Below are 14,114 nucleotides of genomic sequence, written 5' to 3'. Positions count from 1 at the left end.
AGCCTCTGCAAACTCCGAGGCGGGCGGGCCAGGGAGGGTCCCGGAAGGATTGCCTCCCGGTGCCTTCCCTGGCCTGTCCAAGGGTTAGCTTGCAGCTGCGGGGTGCCCGTGCAAGCCAAGGGAAGATATGGAGGCATGGCTTAATAGGCTAATGATGGAGGCATGGCTTAATAGGCTAATGAGCTATGCTGTCAGGGGTGTGGCCTAATATGCTAATATGTTTCTGCTGTTGGGTGTGGCCTATTATGCTAATGAGTTCCTGCTGGGATTTTTCTACAAAAAAAGCCCTGGCCAGAACTATGGCTTGCCCAAGGTCATCCAGCAGCTGCGAGTGGAGGAGTGGGGGAAATCAAACCCGGTTCTCCCAGATCAGAGTCCGCGCACTTAACCACGACACCAAACTGGCTCCCTATCACCTAGTGCTTGGTCCTTTTTAACTGGAGATGCCGGGGATTGAATCAGGGACCCTCTAAATGCCAAGCAGAGGCTCTTTTACTGAACCAAAGCTCCTCCTCACACCTGCAAGTACCCTGGGAAATGTCTTCCCTTGGGGTGCCTGATAGGATTGCCATCCGCCAGGTGGTCCGGAATAAACAAATGGACGTACAGCAAAGAGGGCTGTGCCTATCACAACACAGTCAGAAACCGTACCACTGTACCCCAAAAACACTTGGCACTTGATTCAAAACATTCTGATATGAACAGCGTAGCCTGCTTCGGCGGGGAGGGTGGGGTAAAAGTTGAAACAATAAATAAATTAATAAAAATAAATAGCCATTCGGGTCCATTCCAAAGACATCAATGTAAATAGTCCAATACAGCGCAACAAATCCCTCAAAGTTAATAAATGTCCACAAAACTAAGAGGAACCCCTGCATGCCACTGATTTTAATTGCATGTGGCTGGATTCCTTGCTGATAAGAATCTTGTTTATTAAGATACAGAATAAAGCTCAGGTTCAGAGGGAAAAGTTCAACCCAGCACAAATTCTCTCTCAAACCTGACTCCCCCCCACCCCCACCCTTCTGCCTCAGGCAGAATAAAAGCAAATGTGAAGCAACTTTAGCTAAATTGGCTTTTCCATGGACGGAAGCAGAGGCATTCACAAGGTGCTGCTGGACTCTTCCTCATTTTTGCTTCAGCAGATCACAGACACAGAGGCCTCCATTTCTTCAGGGCCATCCACATAAACCGAGCAGGGCTGTTTCACCTCAGATTGCGGGGGGGGGGGGGGTGAAGAACCAAAGCCTGCTTACCTGTAAGTGCGGTTCTTCGGGAAGATACCTCAAGTACACACAGCGACTTGGGATGCCACGCACACCACTAGCTGATGCCCGATCACTTTTTCATGGGTTAGGGGGGGCTTGCCAACCCCATCTGAAGGGGACTCTGCATAGGAAAGCCATGCAGGCGGCTGCGGCCTCTGCGATGATCCCAAGCGGCAGTTCAGGTTTCAAGCTGTCCTTGCTCTAGGCATAGTCTGTATTCGTCTGTATTCCGGGACCTAAGTGTTCCAAAAAAGAAGACTGTGATCATTTATCTAGAATATGTCACCTCAGAATATATTTTTGAGCTTTAGAACATGCCATAAGTGGACTTCAAAATAAGATAAGGGAACAGCACAGATCATAAGACTATTGCTTGATTCAGATGTAATGCCAAACTGTGGTTTAGCACAACATGAGCAAGTCTCTAACTCCTACACCCTGCCTCCCCTTGTATTCTGCGATGGCCTCCCTGCTCTTCCTGATGTAGGGTAACCCACAGTTTGGTGCTGTACTGAAACTAGCAAACTGTGGTTTGCACTGCCCCCCCTGCAACATGGAACTGAAAATTATGATCAGCCTCTTGGCGAGAGATGGTGCATTTGGGAATTTACCCACAACATGAGGTACAACTACCCAGTTAGGCTTTATTTGACTTTACATTTATCTCTGACTGGTTAATACAATGGCTATCAGCCTTTACCTTCAGCCTTTCAAGGGATCTGTGTACCTTCTTGGGTGTCAAACAGATTAAAGGAAGAAGGCATTTCAATGGAGAAACACCCATCTTTTTCCCTCTCATATCCAGAGGAATGATATCACAACCTACACCAAAGCACCAAAGTGTATCTACCTGCCCTGGCACTGAGCACAGAGATGGCATAAACAAGACTTTTACAAGCATGACCTGGAATATCTCCCCCCCCCCCCCCCCCCCCCGCTCTCATTTTAAGAGTGATTAACACATGGAATTCACTGCCACAGGAATTCACTACAAGCTTGGACGGCTTCAAAAGGGAATTAGATAGGCATATGGAGCAGAGGTCCATCAGTGGCTATTAGCCACAAGGTATAGATAGGGGCTCTGGGGCAAGTGATGCTCTGTCTTCTTGGTGCTTGGGGGGGGGGGTCAACAGTGGGAGGGCTTCTAATGGCCTGGCCCCACTGCTGGACCTCCTGAGGGCACCTGGTATTTTTGGCCACTGTGTGACACAGAATGTTGGACTAGATGGGCCTTTGGCCTGATCCAACATTGGCGTCTCTTATGTTCTTATAACACCTAGTCTAAGGAAGAGTTCTGGTAGGAACTCAAAAGCTTGTTTACACTTTAGTATATTTGCAGTTGGTCCCAGTAAATGTATTATGTGGATTAGGGTTTGTGGGGACCGCTTGGACGTGTTATCTGTCTAACTGAGAACACAGGAAGATGTCAAATTTGTTCATAAAGAGAACTGAAAGTAACAACAGGCTGTTAGATAAAGATCTAGAGCAGGAAAATAGATCTAAAGGATGACTAGAAAGAAGAAGGATGGCAACAGGAAACACTTCACTCAGTCCAAGTGAATGTGTAACTTTGATCAGGGAGAGCCCCTTTTCCATACCTAAGTGTTAGGACACTCTGTATGGTGACTAGGGGTGCACATTATGTATATGCCGAGCTGAATAAATACCTTATCAGTATTATTCGGGTATTCATTCAGCCAAATACCAAATCAGAGCATCTATTCGGTAGCCGAATAGATATTCCTGAATACTAATAGGCTTTATTCAGCTATTATTCGGCTCTATTAAACTTTATGGGGCCATTATAGTCAATGCCAAATCTCTTAGGATATATTCAGCGGTCTGGGGGGAGGAAATTTGAGGTAGTGGCACTAAATCTCCCCAAAAGGACCCCCAAATTTCAAAAAGATTGGGCTGGGAGGTTCAATTCTATGGGCACCTAAAGAAGGTGTCCCCTTCCTCCATAGTTTCTAATGGGGGTGAAATAGCAAAGCAATACAGGCCCAGCAGAATGTCCCAAAGAATCTCTGCAGTAGAAAGTGAATTGTGTGTGAGGAGGTGCCCAGCAGCAGAACCCAGTGCTAATGTAGCAGCAACAGAACTAACCAAGTCACACCAGAGAATCCCAGCAGGGTTTTAAATTTTTTAGGCAGCAGAAGCCCAGCAGAACAACTCAAAAGTGCAGGGTGGGCAGGCACTTTTGCTAGCCCACCTGAACCAAGGCATGCCCAAATACACAGGAGCCCAGCAATGTTGAGCTGGCATTTGCCACAATGGAACTGGGTTCTACACTGCACTGGGTTCTACATTGCACTGGTTCTGCTGTCTTTGCAGAAATGCCCCCCCCCCACCCAGTTTCTACTTCAGAAATTCTGAGATTTGACCTGAGTCCTTTTGAGTTTTGGCACTGCCACAGTGGCACTGGTTCTACTGGGCACACTGCACTGGTTCTGCTGCTGGCCTTGCAAACAGGCCCTCCCCCCACACTACTTTCTACTGCAGAGATTCTCTGGGACATTCTGCTGGCCTTGCATTACCTTGCTATTTCGTCCCCATTGGAAACAATGGAGGATGGAGGCACCTTTTTGGCTGCCAATAGAATTGGGGCCCCTAGTCCGATCTTTTTGAAACTTAGGGGTTCTTTTGGGGAGAGGCTCCATCAGCTGTGCTGCAAATTTGGTGTCTCTACCTCAAAAACACAACCCCAAACCCCTGAAAATACCCCATGATAGATTTGCCATTGACTTTAATGGTCCCCATAGGATATAACGGAGTCAAATATATTCGGTATTCCTGAATATTTCTTGAATCCAAATAGAATACTAAATCTGGTATTCAGGAACATTGGTATATACCATAAGAACATAAGAGATGCCAATGTTGGATCAGACCAAAGGCCCATCCAGCCCAACAGTGCCATCAGGAGGTCCAGCAGTGGGGCCAGGACATTAGAAGCCCTCCCACTGTTGATCCCCCCCCCAAGCACCAAGATGACAGAGCATCACTTGCCCCGGAGTCCCTATCTATACCTTGTGGCTAATAGCCACTGATGGACCTCTGCTCCATATGCTTATCTAATTCAATATACCCAAATCCAAATATTATTGACATTTTTGGGGGGCACACCCCTAATGGTGACTACATTAGGAGTTATTCTCCCCCAAGCCACAGCTTGCCACCATGCCCCAAACCAACCGACTGGCACAGCCCACTACCTTGACGCCACAACATTTGTGTGCCGCAACATTTGCACCTCTCGGGCAAAATGGCACTGAAGGATCCCAAGGGGACTCTGGGATTCTACCTGACAATCTCGACTGTGTTTTCCCTTCATCAAGGAATACTGTCCAAGCGTGCATTGGAATGCTTGGATGGATTTTGTGGGAGACTGCTGCCTTTGGAACCTCACTCTACAGGGGTTTTGCATTTCTCACAAGAGCCTTCCCCATTAGGTCAAAAAACATTAAAGGAAAACAGGGACTGCGAGGAGGGGGGAGGAGGGGGAGAGAAGACAAGTTCCAGAGTTATGCTTTGGAATCCTTCCATTTCCTCTATTACAGCATAAATATTTAAATGGATACAGGAAAAACAATCAGCAGTACTTTAGTAGCAAGCCAGTTGGTACTCTGCCTTCTGGGATCTTCCATTACCGTTGAGTAAAGGAAAAGCTTTCCGGCACTGAGTGTTCTGAACACCCTCCTTAACGCAGACACCCAACAGCTTCCTGTAGGAGGATTCCCCAATTAAACAACCAAATCAATTTGTTTAGCTATAAAGAAGCATCTATTTTCTTGATCTTCACACGATTTCACCTTTGAGAAGGGTGTGGTTGTGATGGTGGGGCTGAACTCTTCTCCCTGGCCCTTGTTGCGGGGTTCCTGATTTTTGCCCTTTCAGGCCATTATTACACAAAAAAGTACCCACAGCTATTTGTCCATCCTGACCAGGATAGTCCTTGGCGACCACCAAGGAAGTCCAGGGTCACCATGAAGAGCCAGGCAATGGCAGACAACCTCTGAACATCTCTTGCCTTGGAAACCCGTAAATCGGATGTGACTGGACAGCACTTTCCACCGCCACCATTTGTCCAGAAGGAAAAACTTTAAAATGACACTAGGCTAATGCAACAGTGAAAAAGCCATGGAGGAGGAGGAAGAAGGTGCGAAAGGTCTGCCTTGACACGCTCCATAGGACCCAGCCCACTGTTTCCAGCTATTTAAGTTATTTCACTAACTAATCATTACTTTCTCTAATTCAACACTCACGAGTCTCTGTATCTTGGCACTCTGCTTGATACTTTAAAAAAGACACTTCAATCAAATTACCTGTAAGGGAGTTTATAATGGATTCAAACATAGCAAGTATTGTTTGATTTAACGGCTCCTGTGTTGTGCCTCTGTTAAGAGCTGACTAGATAGGGCCTCTGATTGCTGACATTATTTTTGCTGCCTCGTCTTCCCCTTTTAGTCTGGGACTGTTCCCACTTTCTGCTTATTAGGATATCCAAGACTATTTTCATCTGTATGTTACCGATGAAGTTTTTCAGAGAATAGTTACAAGGATGGGCACAGTAATAAGACCAATGAAAAAAGAAAAAAAGAACTGTGACAATTTAGTGCTTGGTACTATATTCATAAATCATAATATACAATAACAGAAAATAAGTAATATATATAGTGAATGTAGACTGTGGTCTCCGGAATGGTGTGCCGTTTCGACAATGATCTTCTTCTGAACAAGGATGTGTACATAAACTGTCTTTCAACAATTCATTTCTCTTGGTGACGTATTGAAAATATACTGTTGATTCACTTCATCATAAAGCTATGCTTACAGCTATGTTCTTCAATGGGCTATAATTGCTGAATGTCTTCACATTCACATCCTTGTTCAGAAGAAGATCATTGTCGAAACGGCACACCATTCCGGAGACCACCGTCACTATATATATTACTTATTTTCTGTTATTGTATATTATGGTTTATGAATATTTTACCAAGCGCTAAATTGTCACAGTTCTTTTTTCCTTGGTCTTATTACTGTGCCCATTCTTGTAACTATTCTCTGCAAGTGACCATAGAGACAGGAGCTTTGGCGCTCCAGACCATCCTCCTTATTTTTGTAGCTATACCGCTCCATCCCGGAGGCTCTGAACGGTTTACATGGGTATTTAAACTTCCTAGCTAGGGCCACACAATGTAGGGGAGGTGATTGCCTACCAGGCACCCCGCCGGCTTTGATATTCCTGTGGCTTCCTGGTGGTGGTTCGGCGCGGCTCCGCAGTGGCTCCTTCAGGGGAAGTTCCCATAGACCGCGACTGTGTGATGACTTGCTGCACTGGCCTCTGTCCGATTGGCTCCGGCCATGCTGCGTCGCTGCATCGCCGCGACCCTGGACCAGTCCCTGCCCGGAACACCAGCTGCTTGATGTCGACGCGCCGCCATGTTCTTATACTCACTTATACTTACTCAGTGGCTCAGGAGCTAAAGTGGCTCTCCAACATGACAGCTGTGGATCTTCTGAGCACCCTTCTCCAATTTGGCATGCGCTCCATGTTTCAGGAAAGTGAGCAGGGCCATTGCCAGTTGGGGCTTGTAGCTGGCAGGTAGAAGAACAGGTAACCTACAAAGCTCCCACAGGTGCAAGCTTGGTGCCAGGGATGGAAGTAAATGTGGCTCTTTTGGTTTATGGTAACTGCAACCAATGCTCCCTCTAAGCTATGGAGTCTTGTGAGCAAAAATTCTACTTTGTGAGCTCCTGGCATTAAAGTTGTGACTGAGCAATTTGGCTGCTGCATAAAGTAGTTTGCCCTGGAGCCATCCTTCCTGAGCTCAGACAAAAATGTGTGAGCCAGAGGCTAAAAAACTGTGAGCCAGCTCACACTAACTCAGCTTAGAGGGAATACTGATTGCAACTGTGGCTCTCTGAGAGCTGCTGAGCAAGTACCACTCTAGAGAAAGTGCCAAAACAGGATGTGGCTTGCTCTTCAAAATCAAAAGTCCCCTACTTGGAATGTCCAACTCCTTGGGTTCAAGCTCAAATTGGGTCTTGAGATACCAGCTAACATAAAAGGAAACTGGAAGCACGTGTAACATCTTGAAAAACCTTCATAAAATGTATACAGATTTCCTAATGAATTGCAATGCATATTTTCACAACTTGAGAAAAGAAAAAGTAAAGAGAAGAGAGGGAGTGGCAGGGAAGGAGGGCTTACGCTTTGATATCCTTTCGGACGTTTTTTGACTGTGCTGACCCAAGAAGGCAAGCTGGAATTCCTGACATCCTGCAAGAAAACACCATTAAAAGGGTTTGGCTCTCTATAGGAAAGTAACTTTTGATGTTTCATTCAATTTAGATGTGACAACGTTTTCCTATTATGTCTTTTAAGGAGGGGTGTGGAAGCAGGACAAAATTGTGCTCTCTTATGAACTATCAAGATCAGGTCTGAAAAAGGATTGGGGATGTGAAGTGAAAGGATAAGTTCTAGATGCCGGAAGAACTGCAGATTCCCCATACTACATTCTTTTTTAAGTACTGCACCAAATGCATGGTGCAAGGCAGCAGGAGGCTGATGTGCTGGCATCAGCAGGGAATCATGTTCACCTCCATGTTGTGGAAAGCTTGTGCCTATCAAACTACCCTTAACAGGAACAAGAGCCAGACAGGCAGGAGTTTTTCTCATCCATTTGCAACACGACCCACCATTATTTATAAAACAGAATACTGAGCAAGGTTCTGTGGAAGATTTTAAAAAAAGAAGAAGCACCAGCTAAACATGGCAAAACGGGAGAGGTGGGGTGGAATATATAGTAGTCTACCATCACGGTAAGAAATGCATAAATCTTATTGTACTCCAATGTGCATCTGAAAATGAAGGGCAGCATCTTTCAGGTCACGAGGTTTGTGAAAAGTGCTTTTGATATAGATTTATTGATTTGTTCCTTTTCCCCAATGAAATTCTGGGGTATGTTAGTATACAATCTGGAAGGCCAATGGGGGAGGAGAGAGCAACAATTAAACCTCCCCGGTGTAATAAATCCCGAGAAACTATGATATGATGGTCTTCACTCAGTTAAAAATTGTGCTTTGTAAACTGCTTCCATTCTCTCTCTCTTTGTATATGTGTGTGCGATACTACACTTGAACCTAGCCAAAAGGCGAGAAACCGTGTGTATGTGTGTGTACACATACCTATATCGATAGATAGATGACAGATAGATGACAGACAGACAGACACTGAGTCACTGGAAGAGACTGTCTTTCCCAGAATTTGGTGAGTGGCATGATACCTTAAAAGCGGAAGTATCAGATAACACACAGGTCTATGAAAAGAAAGCCAGAATAGATGCTATATGGCAGATTCATTTAATAGTCTTCCAAACAGCTGAATAATGAGGCTGAGAACACAAGCAGAACTTACCCCAGAGGGAGAGGGAGAGGATTTTGAGCTGAAAAATTACCAGAGGAGGAAGAGTTAGGGGTGTAAGATCTCCCCCCCCCAGCAGCATTCTGAGTTGCCCTGATGAGGACTGCTCTCTTGTGCTCTGTCTAGGGGTGTGCATTTTGGAATTCCGAACCGAAAAAGTTTTTTCCAGGTTTTTTCGGCTTTCGGGATCCCGAAATGGTTGTTGCAAGCCTTTTCGGATATCTGGGGGAAAAACCCCGAAAAAATTCAGGTTTCCCCCCAGGAGGCAGATGTTCCCCATCTGAACGCCGGTGAGTACAATGATTGCAACCGGCACCTATACCGATGTAAAGCCCCCGTCTGAACACACCCCCTGAGTGGCTGTCTACTGCAGGACAAGATATCCAGGAAACTGCCTGAGACATGTTCCTCTGCTGCCACAGGTAAATCTCGGCTCCGTGTACATTTGATGTGTAGATCAAATAAGGCACAACTAGAAACTGGAGCAGCTCCCAAAAATAACACGAGCAATCATCCTGGATTAAGGAGGAGGAGTAAAACATGTCACCTGCTTCATTTGCATCCCGCCCTCCTCCCCAGCGGGGACCCCAGGTGGCTTCCATCGCTGTTCTCTTTCCACCTCCTTTGGGATGCAGCACAATAGATCTACGCAAGGAGATGCAGGCCTGCAACTCAACAGACCTCTGTCACGGGGACCAGCCCCCTTGACCTGGCACACGCCAAGACGGGGGACAGATTTCTCCCACTGCAAGCAAAGACGAGAGATTCTAGCACATTTGTTTCCCTTCCCTCTCAGGTCATGGGCTTTCATGGGGAAAAACAGCAATCAGTGTGAGGGACTTGCAAATACAGAATGCACGCCCAGCCTATTCACCAGGCCAGAGTCAGAAACCGAACAAACGTTTTCTACACAATCTTGAAATATTATTATAGCAATTAGTCCTATGGGGAAACGATGCAAAGATGTGGAAGGCTCATTCCACTTCCAGGAATACATGTGAACATGACTCAGTTTTCAGAAAGCCAAAGAGGGGTGGCCAGGGAATCGACACAACCTCTCTGCTCAAGTCATAACCTCTCCTGTGAAAAATGGTCTTTGGGCCGCAGCCAAAATCATGACCACTGCTAAGCCAATTCCTCAGCACTTTCATGACTCACGGGCAAGAGTTTCCAAAACACTCTGCGATTTCCAAGAGAGAATTCCTCGCCTCCTGAAAGCAGAGGGTACACCCTGGGCACACAGCACATTTTAAAATGATGGTTTTTGCTGGCAGCTCATTAGAGGCTTCAAGCATGATTAAGAGCTTAAGAGTGGGAGACTGCAGGCAAATGAGCTCCCAGGGAACGGCTGTCTTCCCTCGCTTTATCGCTTGGCTGGGTGTTCAGCTCCCTCCTCAGACTCACTCATCTAATTCAGCTGGATGGTGAAAGAGACAGAGATTCTGGCCACCTCCAGTGGCAGCATTTGTTGCCTGCAGGGCTGACCGTGCCACAGGAATGACACAAGTCCCGTGTCTGACGTGGCTGCTCACAGATATGGCAGCTATCAAGACTTGGTAGCTGTGTGTGACCTTTTGGAAAGACAGACAACTGACCTCTGAGCATGGCTTTAACTATGAAGCACCATGGCCTGCTTTGACGAGACAGACGGAGCTCTAAGGGAGCAACTCACTGCCCCGGAAACATCTCCCAGAAAACATAAAGGGCCTAAATCAAAAGGGCCTTAAACTAATTCAGACCACTGGCCCATCTCTACTCTGCCAGGATCTTAAGCAAGGGTCTTTTGTAGCCCCTGAGACGTGACCCGGAGCCTGAACCTGGGACCCTCATACAGGGGTCGTTTCGTAGAAAAAGGGCTAGGGGAACTCAATAGCATAACTCATTAGCATATGCCACACCCCCTGACATCACCGGAAGTGTGTCATAAGGCCACACCCACCACTCAGTTAGTCTTAGTCTTAAAGGTTAGTCTTAAAGGTGCTATTTGTTAGTCTTAAAGGTGCTATTTGAACTCTTGGACTATTTTGCAGCAACAGACTAACACAGCTACCTCGGGGAAGCTCCTGGATGGGGCTGGGAGTCCTTGCGGAGGCCACGTGGAGTGGCCTCGGCCAGGCAGAGGGGGAGGATGCCAACTTACCCTCCTGCTTCTTCCTCCTTCTGCAACAGAATGAGGCTGGAAGCAGGGGACGGCCGGAAGCAGGGGGCGGGGCTTCGTCGTGTGCCCCGCCCCCCGCACCTCACCGGGGGGAACGGCGATCCCCCGCGATCCCCCCCGAATCGACCTCTGCCCTCATAGGATGCAGGCTCTGGTATCAGGGAGGGGCAGATACGGCCCGCCTCTGATGCCAAAAACCAAGGCTCCGTGCCCAAGAAACCAGGTTTAAGTAAGAGCGTTTGCCCGGACCTGGATGGCCCCGACGGGCCCAGTCTCATCAGATCTCGGAAGCCCAGCAAGGCCAGCCGTGTGGTAGGCAGGCAACGGCAACCTACCTCTGTTCGTTTCTTGCCTTCAAAGCCCTGTGGGGTCACTGCAGGTTGGCTGTGACGTCATGGCACTTTCCTCCATCACCGTCACCAGGGAAGCTTAGCAAAGGCCCCGGTCACACTAGGGGGAACGGCACGGCTGAAGTGTGGCTTTTTAGAGCCGCAGCAAACGAGAGGCGCTGCAGCGGGATCAGACAGATCCCCCCAAGACGCCGCGCCTACGCTCCCCAGCGCGATCAGATGCGAGGGGGGAGCCACGGACAGGAGAGCGAGGCGAGGCTGATGCGCATGTGTGCGCCTGCGCAGTTCGGCAGGGGACCTCGCATGCTGCGAGAGACAGGCGCGTTGGCGATCACATGGCCGCCTGTGCAGCGGATTTTCCGGTAGGTAGTAGTGCTTAGTAGGTTTATTTTAACTCCACATCTTTGGCCGGAAGAGACAGATTGGGGATGGGTACACACCACTTCCCAGATGCTGCGGTGTGATCGCGCCCGCTTGATGCGCCCCCGATCCATCCCTCTTGTGGATCGAATCTTCCCGTGACCTCTTGTGGATCGAATCTTCCCGTGTGACCGGGGCCAAAGTACTACAAACAGACCTTATCCTGACCCAACACCAAATAATGCTGCAGAATCTGTGAACCTGCAGGGCACAAAATATAAATTGTGTTTAATGGGGAAACAGCTTTCCTTACACCTTTCTCTCCCTGAGAAATGCCAGCCTCTCTATCAACTGCATTCAACTGTATTTGTTCCTGAAGACATTTCTTCGCTGCCAAACCTCAGCACACAACAAAAGCCATCCACACACTCATGTCAGCTGAGCTGCACTCCCAATCTGTACAACAGGATATGCCACTTAAGAGAACGAATCCCTTCAGTCAATCGAAGAGCAGGAAGGTAGTAAGGAAGCACTACAAAAGGCAAAGTTAAGTGGGAAAATGCAAATACTCTGGGGACCAGCTCCTGTTATTTGAAACGCTTTTGAGCCAGAGCACATATGCATTTCTCCCTTTAACTATAACTAGAGTTGTGTAACTCACTGGGACATTGTTTTTATCACCTGACCCGTTCTGAGTCATTAGTCATGGCAGCACGGCTCCGAATGCCCTACCCACAGCACACAAAGCACTGGGGGGGGGGGGGGGGGGCACTGAAGCCTGCACAAAAGGTCGCCCGGGCTGCTCTGCTCCCCACTGCCAACATGCGACATGTCTCTCACACAGCAGGAGCAGTTTTTCACCCAACACCTCACACAAGAGCAAGAGACTGAGTAGGTACAGGTTTTCACTTTGAGAGGCCTGCTGGTCCCTGATTAAGACGTGGCGGTGGCTCAAGTGGTTAAGATGCTGAACTGCAGGCTGTGGAAGGTCGGTAGCTCAGCAGTTCGAGACCTGAGTGTGCCGCATGACGGAGTGAGCTCCCGTCTCTAGTTCCAGCTCCTGCCAACCTAGCAGTTCGAAAGCAAGAAATTGCAAGTAGATAAATAGGTACCACTTCAGTGGGAAGGTAACAGCATTCTGTGCGCCTTGGTGTTTAGTCATGCCGGCCACATGACCACGGAAATGTCTTCGGAGAGCGCTGGCTCTTCGGCTTGGAAATGGAGATGAGCACCGCAACCCTAGAGTCGGATTCGACTGGCTTTCGAGCAAGGGAACCCTTTACCTTTACCTTTCATTAACAAGCTGTCTACTGCTGCAGAAAGGAAACCTGGATCCAGCAGAAGAGTGTGTGTGCACCCGCACAACCAGGTCTCAGCGCTCACACGCCCACCTGGAGAAAGCCCAAACACTTCAGCACTAACATTGCCCGCCACGTGCATAAATATAACAGCCTATGGCCGCAAAATGCCAAAACTGTCACAATTCACCACGTAAAATTTTACTTCTCTGATTTGTTTTGCCTCATTACCAGCAGAACTCCTAACACAGCCAAGTCATTTTGTGAAACTGTTCCCAGCCAAGAGTGGCAATGCACAGAACCAAACTGGATCTTACCACCATCCCCCAATCACTGGAATCCACTCACCTACCACACAGTGGGCTTAGAAAAACAGGTTGCTTACCAGTAACTGGTGATCTTCGAGTGGTCATCTGTGCATTCACACCAATGGGATTTAGTGCGCCTGCGCTGGGATCTGCCCGTGCCGTAGCAAGCTCTCTTAAAAGGATTGTCGTGCCTGGCCCAACTGAGCATGCTCAGGAGTCCCAGTGAGCATGCCCAGAAGGGCAGGCACGGACATTCCGCCAGTTCCTACCAACCGCCGCGTATCAATCTCCTAACAAAACAGGTAGAAAAAGACAGCAGCGGGGCAGGAGGGTGGGTGGTGTGAATGCACTGATGACCACTTGAAGATCACCAGTTACTGGTAAGCAACCTGTTTATCTTCTTCGTGGTCTCTGTGCTTCACACCAATGGGAGATTAGCGAGCAGTAGCTTACCTGGAGGCGGGTGCTGTCAGGTGTTTACTGCTTAGCCGATGATAAAACCTGACGTCCCAGACTGTCACTGGTGGACTTGCGGACGCCTAGGGCGTAGTGCCTGATGAAGGTATTAGGCGTGGCCCAGGTTGCGGCTTTGCAAATGTCTTGCAGCTGTACTCCCTTCAAAAACGCAGTGGATGTCGCGACAGCCCTGGTAGAATGAGCCCGCACCGGGCCTGGCAATGGCTGTTTTGCCAGTAGGTAACACAGTTGTATCAGACCTACGATTCACTTGGATAGACGTTGGGCAGTGATTGGAGTGCCCACACGAGGTGTAGCGTATGAGACAAAAAGCTGTGACGTTTGTCTAGTGGAGCGTGTCCAGATAGAAGAGGAGGGCCCGCTTTACATCCAAATTATGCATTAGCCTGTCTTCCTGTGATTTTGGGTCAGGATAGAAATCAGGGAGGAAAACTTCAGACTGCAAATGGAATTCGGAGACCACCTTGGG

The 14,114-nt window shown here is 48.1% G+C and overlaps 1 protein-coding gene across 1 annotated transcript in view; it reads right to left on the bottom strand.

Annotated features, from left to right (window-relative positions):
- Positions 1–14,114, bottom strand: part of NDST2 (N-deacetylase/N-sulfotransferase (heparan glucosaminyl) 2) — a 171,477-nt gene that overhangs the window by 98,528 nt on the left and 58,835 nt on the right. The window contains exon 2 of the mRNA XM_015409617.1: positions 1,257–1,504. The gene's annotated coding sequence lies outside the window, so the exon portion shown is untranslated. The remainder of the gene's footprint in view (positions 1–1,256; positions 1,505–14,114) is intronic.

Source organism: Gekko japonicus, unplaced genomic scaffold (genome assembly GCF_001447785.1).
Source record: "Gekko japonicus isolate JY-2015 unplaced genomic scaffold, Gekko_japonicus_V1.1 scaffold2542, whole genome shotgun sequence".
Lineage (NCBI taxonomy): Eukaryota > Metazoa > Chordata > Lepidosauria > Squamata > Gekkonidae > Gekko > Gekko japonicus.
This window is presented reverse-complemented; position numbering and strand designations above follow the sequence as displayed.